The sequence below is a fragment of the Theropithecus gelada genome, chromosome 1 (assembly GCF_003255815.1).
Source record: "Theropithecus gelada isolate Dixy chromosome 1, Tgel_1.0, whole genome shotgun sequence".
In the NCBI taxonomy this organism is placed as follows: Eukaryota; Metazoa; Chordata; class Mammalia; order Primates; family Cercopithecidae; genus Theropithecus; species Theropithecus gelada.
In genome coordinates this window covers 195,537,940-195,552,734 of record NC_037668.1, presented here as the reverse complement: position 1 = coordinate 195,552,734, position 14,795 = coordinate 195,537,940, and the positions used below count along the sequence as shown (strand labels likewise).

The window sequence follows — 14,795 nt, the reverse complement described above, 5'->3', positions numbered from 1 at the left end:
AAATGGGACTTCAATATATCATTTAATCCTAACTGCTTTCAGACAGAATATATTTTAAGGACCTACTTATGATCTCAAAGTCAATGATAAAACTAGAGCCAGAAAAGTTGCTTAACTAAAAATTTTATCCAAAAAACAATATCCCTTTTGAAAATTCTGGGCTACGAGAAATCCTGAAGATATTCCCAAGTAGTTAGAAATTCTTTAGAGGAAATAAACTGGTATTTTCTTTTCTTTTCTTTTTTTTTTTTTTTTAAAGAGACAGAGTCTCACTCTGTCACCCAGGTTAGAGTGCAGTGGTATGATCTTGGCTCACTGCAACCTCTGCCTCCCAGGTTCAAGGTATTCTCCTGCCTCAGCCTCCTGAGTAGCTGGGATTCAGGCACTTACCACCATGGCTCGCTAATTTTTTTTGTATTTTTAGTAGAGACGGGGTTTCACCATACTGACCAGGCTGGTCTCGAACTCCTGACCTCATGATCCGCCCACCTTGGCCTCCCTAAGTGCTGAGATTATAGGTGTTAGCCACCACACCAGGCCCTAAACTGGTATTCTCACAAGGCCTAGCGTAGAACATGGAAATTGTTCAATAAGTATCTGCTGATTGATTCTATTTTTAACATTTAAAGATAAAAGCTGAAAAAATAAATTCATTTAGTCAAAGACAGAAATTACTAGTTCTAAAAGGGGTTCAGAATTCAAGACAGATAAGATTTGAGACAGAAGTATTCAGTTTCAGGAGGTCTTTGAAGGATCATGCCTGTAATCCCAGCACTTTGAGAGGCTGAGGCAAGTGGATTGCTTGAGGTCAGGAATTTGAGGCCAGCCTGGCCAACATGGAAACCCTGTCTTTACTAAAAATATAAAAATTAGCTGGATGTGGTGGTGTGCGTCTGTAGTACCAGGTACTAGAGAGGCTGAGGCAGGAGAATCGCTTATACCCGGGAGGGGGAGGTTGCAGTGAGCCGAGATCATGCCACTGCAAGCCAGCCCGGGCAACAGAGTAAGAACTCTGTCTCAAAAAAAAAAAAAAAAAAAAGGTAAGCAAAAAATATAGTGACCCTCTATCTCCTGAATTTACTTCGAATTTCCTTACCATTTGATATATTTATCTAACATATAACCTCCAGGAAAACAAGGACTTTATTCACTGCATTATCCCCAGATGCAAGAATAGTACCTAGCACAGAGAAGGTATTTAATAATTGTTGATTGGTTAATAATAATCATTTATTAAACAGTTACTACATATCAAGAGACATGCTAAACAGACTGCATGGCATTGAATCTCAAAACAATCTGTCAAATAGGTCTTATCATCCCTATGTTTCAGATGAGAAATCTGAAGTTTACAGAAAAATAAATATTTGCTACACAGCCTTGTAAGTGGTTGAGTGGGGATTTAAACACAGGTCTCTCTGATTCCCAAATCTTTACCAGGTAATGTTACAATACCACTCTCAAACATTTTTTTCCCTCATTTGATGCCTTTGGTATTCAACATTTTTATATCACAAGGTAAAACTATTTTCTATATAAGATATTATCAGGTATAAAAGACTGATAGACACTGATATATGAGAGAATTAAACTTGTTTTAAAAATATACTACTTTTTAAATCCAGGCTTTTAGATTTTCAAAATTGTTAGGCTAAAGTCTATTTCCTATTGCTTACAATAGCAGTAACAACAACTCCTTGGGATAAGATAAAAACAATGTATGTTTTTCAGATGAACGGACACTAGTAAGCATTTTCACCTTAAATAAAATCTATAAATTCACTAATTCAACTACTTGGAATACAACATATACAGGAAACACATTTTATTTATATGAACTAATATTTATTTCATCTATTTTTAATTTTTCCCTATAGCATTATTTATAGAAAAATTAAATTTATAGAAAATTTACAGAATAGAGAGCCCAAGTCAAATCATTTAAGGTAAATTTCGCATTTCTTCTATTGTTTGAAGAGCTTTACCATAAAATTTATAAAGAAGAGAGAAGCTGAATTAGAGTCAGAGATAGGCTCTAAGGATAATGACTATTGACTAAGGTTAAAATAAAGCTAAGATAAAGTAATGTGGGAGAAAAAAACATTTAAAGTCTTTGTTTAGGGGTTAGAATTTTATTTGGAGGGAAGTAGGTAAAAATTGTGAAATCGCTCCAAGTAAGAGAAAAGTGCAGACAAAATAAATGTTCTCAACCCCAACAACTTTGTCCTCGAGTTTGGAGCAATCTAAACATGTAAGATTTATCAACTTTAATGTTAGATTTTAACAGACTACATTTTTATACTGTTGAAGGCATCAATTTATACTTATTCTAGTATAAAGCACATTTGCCATAGCAAAACTTAACATTTAAACAGGTTCTCATGATATGTAGGTTAAACATGAAAAATTCCAACTTTATTCTCCAAGAAGATAGGAATCCCTTAGTCTTGGTCAGACTGTATCTCACGTTATTTTTTTCCCCTGGAAATTGAGATATTTGAAAATCTTTTCAAACAGTTTTAAAGCAAACTCTAACATTCTGAAGGAAAGTCTTTCTTTCCCTGTGATTCCAGTTATTTTCTATGTCATTCAGCTGTGGATAAGTCCTAGTCCTACTTAATTTTTACAAAATATTTGAAGATATTTTCTCTATGTAATGGATTCACTGAAAAGTAGGATTCCAAGTAATACAACTTATTAAATGGTAAAAGAAACAAAGAGAAATCGATAACCAATATAAAAGATTCTTCAATAACAAAGTAAATAATCAAACATTAAAATTCAATGGGAGGACAGGAAGGAAACAGGAAACTATTCTATACTCTAGGAGAATCTGTCTGCTGTTTATGTCAATGAAAAAATTCTAAAAAGCAATGTCCTGAGGTGGCACATCATTCATGTAAGGTGAGAGGAAGGGAAGGAAAGACTCACCTTCAAAAACAGGTATTACATTAAAAGAACAAGAAATTCCTGAACATTGGGAGAAGCTAAAATAATTTAAAGAATAACAAGGGAAATTCTCTAATTAATTTTATATACATGTATGTATACATATAGCTTGCGTGTGTGTGTGTGTGTGTGTGTGTGTGTGTGTGTAGCTTCCAAAGGCCAACTCAGGATAAAGGGTATCTGTTAGAATAGAAGGTACAGAGAAGAGTCCTAAAATTATAATAATTTCTACTGGCAGATAAATAATATAAATAAGAAGCAGTTCTCAGATATAACAATTTATGTTAATTTTATATGGCAAAACTAAATGTCTAATTTCCAAAAATAGGATGATTCATTTTGCAGCCAGTCCTAACTCTGCTCTTATGTACTTTCTCATTTTCCTTTTCTCTTCACACTTATGGCCAAAGGTGAAAGCTCCTTACAGTTCTCCCACATCTTCCTACTTCTCTCTCTGTGATCCTCTATTAAAAAAACTCTGAATATGTTTCCAATTTCCTATAATACTCATCTAAAATGATCATTATATCCAAAAGTTTGCTAAAAACTAAAGGACTGAAGTTAAGAGAAGCTCTAGGGATATAAGGCTATGGACAGTTAATCTTTCTTATACCACAATTCTTTGAGAGAAGGTTAAAGAGAAAGGGTTAAACAAACAATGGTATTTTTCCTATTGCATGTTCAACATAGTTTTTGTCATTTATACCTTACAAGTAATTAAAGGGGTCGGTATTATCTTTGATTCAGAGATGAGGCAATGACATTCACTAAGGCTATGACCCTTTCAAAAGGAAACACAGATGTGAATCTGAGATTCAAACCTAGGTCTGACTATAAAGCGCATGCATGCACTCTTAAGCAAGCCTTCCAGGAGGCAGCAGAAAGAGGGAAAACAATAATGCCAAATAAATGTAAGTTATCATTATCATTCCTTAGGGCAAAGTACAGGAAGGAGATGCACCTAGAGGGACTCTGTAGGATCTGCTGGATCTGGGACTCTTGGGGAAAAGGGTAAGAAGATTGGCAGTGGTGAAGATAAGAGATGAAATGGAGAAATGCAATCAGATATTTCTCAGAGGGCCTGTGCCCAGATACAGCAGGTTCTAATGGATGAAATAAGTTCTTCATGGGGCAAACTGCATTATCCCCCAAGTGGTTTTGAGGACTAGACCTACAGCAGCCTAAGTTCTGAAACTCACTCTCACTAAATTGGACAATAACTGCTATCAATCTGTGATTTTATGAGAGAAACAAGGGGCTAGAAGCTTAAAATGTAGGTAGACTGATAAAAGCTATACTCTAACATTGGTTGACAGCTCAGGCTCTGGAGGCAGACTGCTCGGGTTCAATCTGTGGCTCTTCCACTCATTAGCTATACAGCCTTGTGAATGTTATTTAAATTCTGTGTTTCAGTTTCATCACCTGTAAAAATGGGATAATAACTGTACCTACCTGAAAAGGTTGTGGGAGGATTGGATGAGAGGATCCTGGTAAAGCAATTAGCACTAAGTTTGATGTACAATAAACCAATTTGATAAATATCATTTATTATTATCATTATTATGTTGACAATAATATTTTTTGTTTTACCAATACAACAGTACTATCATGTGTTCCTAATATATATGATGCTTTGTATTTTTTACTTTCAAGACTTGAACTGTAGTTAGAAGTAAAGTAAGTTGGAAAGGTAGCCAAGATTTCTGAGATGAGCTAGACACGATTCAGAGGTATTCTCTGAGCCTGTGGCTAAGCCACTTACCTTTCTACTAGTCATCTTCCTATACAGCTCTGCTGTTTGGCTGGATGCAGTGGCTCACGCCTATAATCCTAGCACTTTGGGAGGCCAAGGTGTGTGGACTACCTGAGTACAGGAGTTCAAGACCAGCCTGGCCAACATGGTGAAACCCCGTCTCTACTAAAATATAAAAATTAGCCAGGCATAATGGCAGGTGCCTGTAATCCCAGCTACTTGGGAAGCTGAGATGTGAGAATAGCTTGAATCTGGGAGATAGTGGTTGCAGTAAGCCAAGATTGTACTACTCCACTCCAGCCTGGGTGGCTGAGTGAGACTTCATCTCAAAAAAAAAAAAAAAAAAAGAAAAAAAGAAAAAACACAAACAAACAATTCTGCTGTTCATAAAATTTAGGCTTAGGAGAATCATCTTATACCTGAGGCTCTACTCAGTGACCCATATGTAATAAGAACCCATGATCATTCTCTCACTCTCACAGTTATAAATTCCTTAATGGGGAAAAGAAAAAGAAAAAACTTTACTAAAGAAAATGATCCCTTCTCAATCCCCCCCTCCACAGGCACATTGCAAAATCTCTTATCCTTTCACGTTTCCTTCTTTTAACGGAACTTACTTTCACTCCTAAAGTGGGGAACAGTCATGGAGGTGATGGGCTATCAAGCAGATGAAAGAACAGACAGAAGTCTGAGGACATTGAAGAGAAATCTCACAATTAGCTACCCTCTTTCATTTACCTTTAAACAGCATATCCCAGACAAATAAAACCTGTATGAGCAGAGGTGTTTCCCCCATGTTTTAGCTGAACACAACTGAACAAAAGAAATAGGACTACAACTAGTATTGCACCAACTATATATATATGTATATACACACACACACACACACACTTTTTTTTTTCTTGAGGAAAGAGTATGAAAGAAGGTGATGACAGAGCTAAGGAACTATAATATTGTATTCAGGGATCTATCTAACCCAAGTTGCTAATGTGTCTTCTGGATTTTATCTGGGTGAAGGTTCCCCTAGAATTCAAACAATTGATTTACAAATAACTATAAATTTAATTTTCCCCCCTTTTTGTATTTAGTTAGGGAATGAAAAAGATATAAACTGGCATTTGGCCTTTTATTCAGAAAAATATGTAAATATTTTATAAACGGTCTTGTTACCCATATATTATCTTGATGATTCTAGTTCCACAGTTACAAATCACATATTTTCTTTCTCTTCTAAATAATTTCAATATAGGAAGACTACAGTATATAAACCATATGTATCTTATTCACTGAATCATAAATGATTACATAAATAATCAACACTTAATAAAAATGTGGCCTATAAGTTCATGGCATCTAGCAGATATCTGACACCTACAACAAAAAAGACAAGGCATTTTAGAACAAAAGTGAGTACCTGGAGTGGGAAGATGTCTGGAAATAACTGAATTCATCTATTCAAACACAGCTCTGCAGAGAAAGTAAAGGCTCTTTGGCAGCCAACATTTATTATTATGACTTAAAGGCTAATTTGCAGATCACATAGCAATAAACAGCTATTAGAGAGATTAAATGGTCTAAGTAAAATAAAGATCTTATCCTTTATTGTAAACTAATAGTCTTCTTCATTCACTGAAAGAACATCTGAGTTCTTACAAAATAAAGCCCAAGAAAAAAATCTTATATACCCTAAGTGAATTCCTACAAGAAATGAGGATTGGAGGGTATGATTTTCCCATAAGAATTCATGACTAGAAGCCATAAACTCTAGCTAACCAGCTATGATTCCTCTATATCCTACAAATGGCAGACATTTCAAAAAGGCTCCTTTAAGACATAAAGACATCAATTATTCTCTAATGGCATCCCAAGTAGAAACAGGCTGCCAATAGTCGGCATGCTGGCACAGCACCAAACGCTCTGTGAATTTTAAGCAAGGGCAGTGAAAAGACTGAGTATCTTGAGAACTATGTTCTTAATGACTGGAGGTGGATTAGTCAAATCTGTTCAAGTAATAAGGGCAGGGTAGGAAAAAAAATGGCCTAGTCATTATGATTCCTTTGGTATTTATAGTAATAAACATGAATCATGATGAACTCACTGGCTATTAAATGCAAAGGTCATAAGTACTTCGATAGGATTTCCACAGGAATTCACCGTTAATTAGCTGGATCATTATTTGAAAGTGTTACTGAATTATCTTAGCATTTGTGCAGCCATTCCCCTCAAATTGGTCATTCCCAGCTGAGGGCAGTTAATGCCTTAACAAACTGGTCATTAACTCCAGTAACTGATTTTGTGAGAATTATTGCACTTATAAAGTACATTCAAGAGTTTATAAGAAACATTGCGTCTTTTTTTCTTTTTAAAGAAATTTACAGCTCGTAGTTCAGCTGGAGCAGCTGAAGGAGAAAAAAATCAGCTTTCTGGGCTGCTCTCACAATCGATTTTCTGCCAATTAAAGGGCAAAACACATGCTGATGGGTTTTGAATTTTAAAATGTCTTCAGTTTTTTCATCTCTGAAGTGATTAGTAAAAACACCGTTCAATTACTAATTTTGTAAGACAGTTGGGATTTTTCATTCACAGTTCAGTCAAGCAGAAACAAGTTCTGAACACGAGAACTCAAAAAGCCAAATTTCTGTTTCTGCAGTAGACCCAGCCCAACACTGTGAAAACAAAGTGAGAACACAAGTTATGGGCCACATTATCAGCCAGATTCTCATTCTCTTCTATACGCTATGTCTTCTTTCAAAGTAGAACACTCCCTTTGATGTCACAAAGGCTCCATGAAGATAAGAGAAGTGGGAATATAAGCACACCCATATTAGGATAGAACAGCATTAAGGTGATATATTACCCCTGGAAAGTCTATATGAATACAACATGCTTCAAAATTTGCAGGTGTCTTTACATTTATTATGGACTTAGAGCCCCTAAAGTTCTATCAATACAGTGAAAATGCCACAGGTGAAAACCACCACTTAAAAGATAAGTGCGACAATTATTGAACATGTTAACTACACTGACATTGCCTAAAAACATATTGAAATTATACCAGAACATCTTTGATACATTTCCATATAATTTTATGCTTATTAGAGCATATACTGCAGATATATACTCAGTATAAACAGATAGCCTTAGTTTAAACTTGAATTTGCACAGACCAATGTTTAAGACGGTAACTATACTGGATGATCTGTTTTATAATAGATTTGTCTATAGTCAAGATTTGAGATGAACAGATAAAAACTAACAGCTGTTAAGCAACAGTTAAGGGGAAAAAATAACATAATTTATAGGTTACAAAGATCAGTATGAAAACATTAAGTACAACAATCATTTCTGAGGTACAGTGATTCACGGATAATTTTTTATGTCCAATTACTTAATTTTAAAAGTATGAGAAACTAACATTGCAGATCTACCGGTAAGCTAAACACTCTGTTTTTAGAGATATTCACTAAATGAGTACTCTTATATACAACCTTTTTGATGGATTTTCATTTTTTTTAGTATATACAACTGCACATTTGGCCACACAGCTTCTTTTTCAACACGTCTTCAATTATTTTATTATGTCCTCTGTAGAATTTTTATTACATCCAGACAATACAAGTTATTTGCAATAAGCCCTAAAGAATACACATACTTGTGGTACAAATGATAAGGACCAAAATAAAGCCCTTAATGATGAGTGCTTTCTAGCCTTTATGTCCACATCATTGACTTAATATACTTTTGCCAAATTTTACCATCTAGAAATGGAGACACCCTAGGCAATATTCACACACACACAGTATTGGAACCAGCTGGTGATAGAAGAATCTTAAGAAAAAAAGGCTTCTTGATTTAATTGGGAAAACAGGAGGAAGCATAAATTTTACTGCCATTAATAACTTCAAGCAATCCTGATATGACTCTACCTCACCCTGACGGCGAGACATGTGCTTTCTGTTAAACTGTTTGCCACATCTGACCCCTATTGTTTGCTCACTTGATCAGGTAAGAAAATGTAGGTTTATTTATAGCATAAATGAGGCCTATTAAAATTGAGAAACAGTGTAGTAGTCTATGAGGAGTTGTGTTCGGAAACAGATGTGTGAAATTCCATAACAGTTTGGTAATAAACAGACCAACCAAACCAATTTATTTTTTAAAAAATCTACTTTAAGTTTCTTAAAGAAACTATCATAAAGGCAACCTAGTTTCAAAAAAATGAAAAACACTTCATTTTGCTTGGAAATCATTACTCTGACCACTTCCAGTTTTTAATAAGTCAGAAAAGGCAAAATGTTGCCTTCTTCACAAAACAAAGTTTTATTTTTTCATTCTTCACGATGCTGTTGGTAAATTAAAAATTAGATTATATTAATATAAAGTAAACAAGTGATTTAAGATTGTGAAAAAATTTCAAAGGTGTTCAGAAGTTAACTTTGTCAATTTTCTTTTAAAGACATATGACAGAATGGTCAAAGGAAATAACCCTTAATTTTTATATGATCAAAGTTTAGAGTTCAACAGTATCTGCTCTGGTGATCTCCAACAATAAGGGAAATCAGACTTGTCTAAACCGGAAGAATTCAAGCATTTATCACTTAACTCTTGACCTGGTCTGACTCCTTACATGCTGATGAAACCTTTCTACAGCCCTGTAAAATGCCCCAAACCCATATTACCTAAATGTAATCTAGACAAAAATGAATCAGGTGCCATTCTTACTCTCAAAATCAATTTTGGGTCTATTCACAGAATACAGAAACATTTATATCAATTTGGAACACCCTAGAAACTCTAATTTGTCTTCCAATGAAGACAATATGGTCTAACATTACTAAAAATTAGACCTTTTGAAATTATTCACATAAAATTGTGAAACAGGTCTGATGTGCTATTGAATTTAGGAGTCCCAATTTTCCTGTCATAACCAATAACGTTAGTTTCTGCATAAGCCAGCCATGCAAACTGGCACAGACTTAAAACTAAGTTAGAAGAATCAAAATTTACACAGTTAGAACTCAGAATCAAAATTTAGATGGTTCAAACCTTCATACTAGTAGCTTTCAGTGGCATACATTTATCACTGACCAGGGTGGCTCTGTTGATTAAAAGATAACTTTAAGAAATATGTTGTAGTTAGTTAAATTTTTTATTTAATTTGCATATGGTTATAAATTATATATGAAAATGCTTAACACAAGTTAAATACACCAGATGATTGACTCAATTTATAGCTATTATAATTACTGTAAGTATAGAAAAACTTAGCAACATCTATGGGTAACACTACTAATTCCTCAGTTTTTAAGGATGAGAAACATTCTCATCTCTGCTTATAAATGAGCTAAGGAGGTATCTGAAGGCAGGGTAACTTTGTGATACTGGGTTCAAATTATATGGACTTCTGAATACATTTAAAGAACAGTTTACTAACCTAGGATTAAGACTGTCATTTCATCTATTTGAACAGTAGTTCTCAAACTATCTGTGGTGGTGAGCCAGGTTTTTGATTTCTTCCCCTAACATTTTTATTAAATTATTTTATTATATTATTATTATTATTTTATTATAATACTTATATTATATATTATATTATCTTATTAATAAAAATGAAATTAAACGATATATAAAACAGAAAATGCAAATTTTTATTATTACATTCAGCAGACAAAATCTTATTCAGTCAAACTGCTATATGTGTCTAAGTGCTTACTTTCAATTTTTGGACTTACTCATTATAGACCAGTAACAACTAATAACAAATAGACCAAGTATTGGTCCATGGACCACACTTTGAGTATCACTGTATTAGAAGATTCCTGCACTGAATTCACTGATACATGAGAAAGGCATAAAATATAAGTGAAATTAAGGTGCTATTTCAATGTTTAAAACAAACACTCTATAACAAACCCTCTATAAGCAGGTCTAGAAATACTCAAAACTGTGAAGCAAATTGTTTTCTGTCTCCCTGATCTCTCATTTGGCAACCATTAGCCCCCTCAAGTCTTTCCCTTCCTTTTCTTCCTCCTTATCATGACTAACATTTGTACACGACTTTCTAGTTATCAAATAAATATATGTTTATTCTCTCATCTAATTCTCAGAACAAACCTGTGAGATAGGACCTATTTTATCCCCTAATTTTTTAAATAAGACAAAAGGTTTAGTGAAGATCAACTGATGACGTGCCTAAAGTCACTCAGGTAATAAAGGGCAAAGGGAAGACTCAAGCTCAGTTCCTTTGATGTTCTTTCCTTTCATGTGTTCCTTTCATCCTTTCATCCATTCATCCCTCTAACCAGCCACCAAATATTTATTGAGAACATACAATGTGCTAGACATTGTTCTAGGTATTAGGAGTAAAGAAGTGAAGTAAAGAAGTGCCATGCTAATGGTGCTTCAATATTCTTCATCTGCCTCTTCCTACATGTTAGCCGAGACTTGATGGAACTCCATATTGTCATGGAGCTTATGCTGATGGGGCCTGGAGGGTGAACACGGGAGGTGGGTGGTGGTGCATAGGTAATAAACAAGATAATTATATGGAATTTATATTCAATGATGATTAAGTACTATGGGGTAGCAGCTATATTTTGAAGATATAGCTGACTGGATTTCTAAGAGTTTGGATAAAGTACAGGAGGGAAAGAAAAGGATTGAGGATAATTCCTCCAGTTTTGGTCCAGTTAACTAGAAAGATGAAGTTACCATTTACTGACATGAGAAAGACTGTGAAAATAGTAAATTGAGGTGAGGGTAGGGTAGAGATTGGGAGCTTAATTTTGAACCTGTTAAATCTCAGATGCTAATAAGGCATCCAAGTAGTAATATCTGGACCAAGAAAATCAGGGAGGAGGCTGAGATTATTTCTATTGCTATTTAGGAGTCGTCAGAATAGGCAGACTATTTAAATGGAATGAATGAAGTCAGCAAACTAACAAGCATAGATAAAGTCCAAGGACTAAGTCCTGGGGGCATTCTAATGCTGAGAAATTGGAAAGAAGAGGTGGAAGCAGAAAAGGAAGCAGAGAAGGATTGCATATTTAGGAGGAAAGCTATTAAGAGTACTGAGTCCTGGAAAACCAATGGAAAAAGTTAAAGGAGGGAACTGTAACAAATACTGCTCATAGGTTGAGTAATATGAGTACTAGAAATTGACCATTGGCTTTGGCAATGTGCAGGTCACTGGAACTTGACCAGAGTAGTCTGATGGGTTGTTTGTGTGGGAGGTGAAGAGTGGGAGTGACAGCTTGATTGGAAAAGATTCAGTAGTGTGTAAAACAATGAGGGGAGGGGACTGAAAGAGGAGAGAGAATAGAAGGAAGTGGGGAGAGGGAGAAAGAGAGGGAGATGGGCAGATAGGGAAAGAGAAACAGAAAGAGACAGAGAATAGGGAGAGAGGGCATATTAATATATATGAAAGGGAAGAGGGAAAATGAAGACAGGAAATGAACACTTTTTTGAGGAGAGTTGAAATGGGAAGAAAAGAAACAACATAATAACTAGAAGGTAAAAGAAGTGAAAGTGAAAAATAAATTTACAATTGCTACAAAGAGAACACAACACCTAGGAATACAACTTACAAGGGATGTGAAGGACCTCTTCAAGGAGAACTACAAACCACTGCTCAAGGAAATAAGAGAGGGCACAAACAAATGGAAAAACATTCCATGCTCATGGATAGAAGAATCAATATTGTGAAAATGGCCATACTGCCCAAAGTAATTTATAGATTCAAAGCTATCCCCATCAAGATACCAATGATTTTCTTCACAGAATTAGAAAAAACTACATTAAATTTCATATGGAACCAAAAAGAGCCCACAGAGTCAAGACAATCCTAAGCGAAAAGAACAAAGCTAGAGGCATCACACTACCTGACTTCAAACTATACTACAAGGCTACAGTAACCAAAACAGCATGGTACTGGTACCAAAACAGATATATAGACTAATGGAACAGAACAGAGGCCTCAGAAATCTGATATTTGACAAACCTGACAAAAACATGCAATGGGGAAAGGATTCCCTATTTAATAAATGGTGTTGGGAAAACTGGCTAGCCATATGCAGAAAACTAAAACTGGACCCCTTCCTTACACCTTATACAAATATTAACTAAAGATAAGATTAAAGACTTAAACATAAGACCTAAAACCATAAAAACCCTAGAAGAAAACCTAGGCAATACCATTCAGGACATAGACACGGGCAAAGACTTTATGACTAAAACACCAAAAGCAATGGCAACAAAAGCCAAAATTGACAAATGGGATATAATTAAACTAAAGAGCTTCTGCACAGCAAAAGAAACTATCATCAGAGTGAACAGGCAACCTACAGAATGGGAGAAAATTTTTGCAATCTATCCATCTGACAAAGGGCTAATATCCAGAATCTACAAGGAACTTAAACAAATTTGCAAGAAACAATCCCATCAAAAAGTGGGAAAAAGATATGAACAGATACTTCTCAAAATAAGACATTTATGCAGCCAACAACATATGAAAAGAAAGTCATCATCACTGGTCATTACAGAAATGCAAATCAAAACCACAATGAGATACCATCTCATGCCAGTTAGAATGATGATCATTAAAAGGTCAGGAAACAACAGATGCTGGAGAGGATGTGGAGAAATAGGAATGCTTTTACACTGTTGGTGGAAGTGTAAATTAGTTCGACCATTGTGGAAGAGTGTGGCCATTCCTCAAGGATCTAGAACCAGAAATAACATTCGACCCAGCAATCCCATTACTGCGTATACCCAAAGGATTATAAATCATGCTAGTATAAAGACACATGCCCATGTATGTTTACTGCAGCACTATTCACAATAGCAAAGACATGGAACCAAACCAAATGCCCATCGATGATACACTGGATAAAGAAAATGTGGCACATATATACCATGGAATGCTATGCAGCCATAAAAAAGGATGAGATCATGTCCTTTGCAGGGACATGGAGGAAGCTGGAAAACATCATTCTCAGCAAACTAATACAGCAACATGTTCTCATTCATAAGTGGGAGTTGAACAATGAGAACACATGGACACAGGGAGCGGAACATCACACACCAGGACCTGTTGGGGGGTGGGGGGAAATGGGAGGAGTAGCATTAGGAGAAATACCTAATGTAGATGATGGGTTGATGGGTGCAGCAAACCACCATGGCACATGTATACCTATGTAACAAACGTGCACGTTCTGCACATGTACCCCAGAACTTAAAGTATTGTAAAATAAAATTTAGTTAACATTTTAAAAGCTGACAAAAAATTTGGAACATTACTCAATTTAAAATATACAATAATATCACTCACAACAGAAAAAAAATATGAATAAACTAAAAAATTCAGAATTGTCCAAAAGAGTTCACCAGTGAAATGCCACCTTTATTATTATTATGATGATGCATGCACTCTGTAAAACACTGCCACCTATCACTATGTGATGTTTAACTTTTATCCAAGAATGAAGGCCCTTCCAAAGAACACATTTCAATTGCGTATTTATGCTCGCTCTTGGGCTAAAACCATCCTCAAGTATATCAAACAATCCTCAGCTTATGAAATCTCTAAACCAAAGCAAATGAAAGGTGCAACAAAATGTGTGCATGATCCATCAGACAAAAAGCTAGGAAAAGTTAACTTTTCAAATTACTTTTGAAATACTATCAGTACATCCTCCAGGGCACTGAAGAATACACTATGACAAGGAATTTTCTTGCCATCTTCCAACCCAGTCTGACATAAGGAAGCACTCGAGACATATCAAGGTCAAATGGCTTAATAAGTTTTGACAAGGAAAATTGTTTTTTGAAGATCTGATTCTTGGATAAGCCAAAAAAATCTTTAAACACTTTTAAAAAGGTAACACTATAAAAATCTCAAAAAAGACTGTATCTAACAATTAAGTAAAGCCAAGTTTTGTAGGTCCAATTCAATTTGCAGATAATCACATTTGCTGAAACCAATGGCTATTATAGATCTCCCAGATGGTAGCATTAAGTTACCAGACATAAGAAACTATCTGTCAAAGTACAGGAATGATAGAACTGAAACGATTTACAACTGATACTGAACTAA

General features: G+C 35.1%; 1 protein-coding gene across 5 annotated transcripts in view; it reads right to left on the bottom strand.

The window, feature by feature from the left end:
- The window catches only part of KIFAP3 (kinesin associated protein 3), a 156,591-nt gene that overhangs the window by 71,739 nt on the left and 70,057 nt on the right, over positions 1–14,795 (bottom strand). The gene's annotated exons all lie outside the window — the stretch shown is intronic.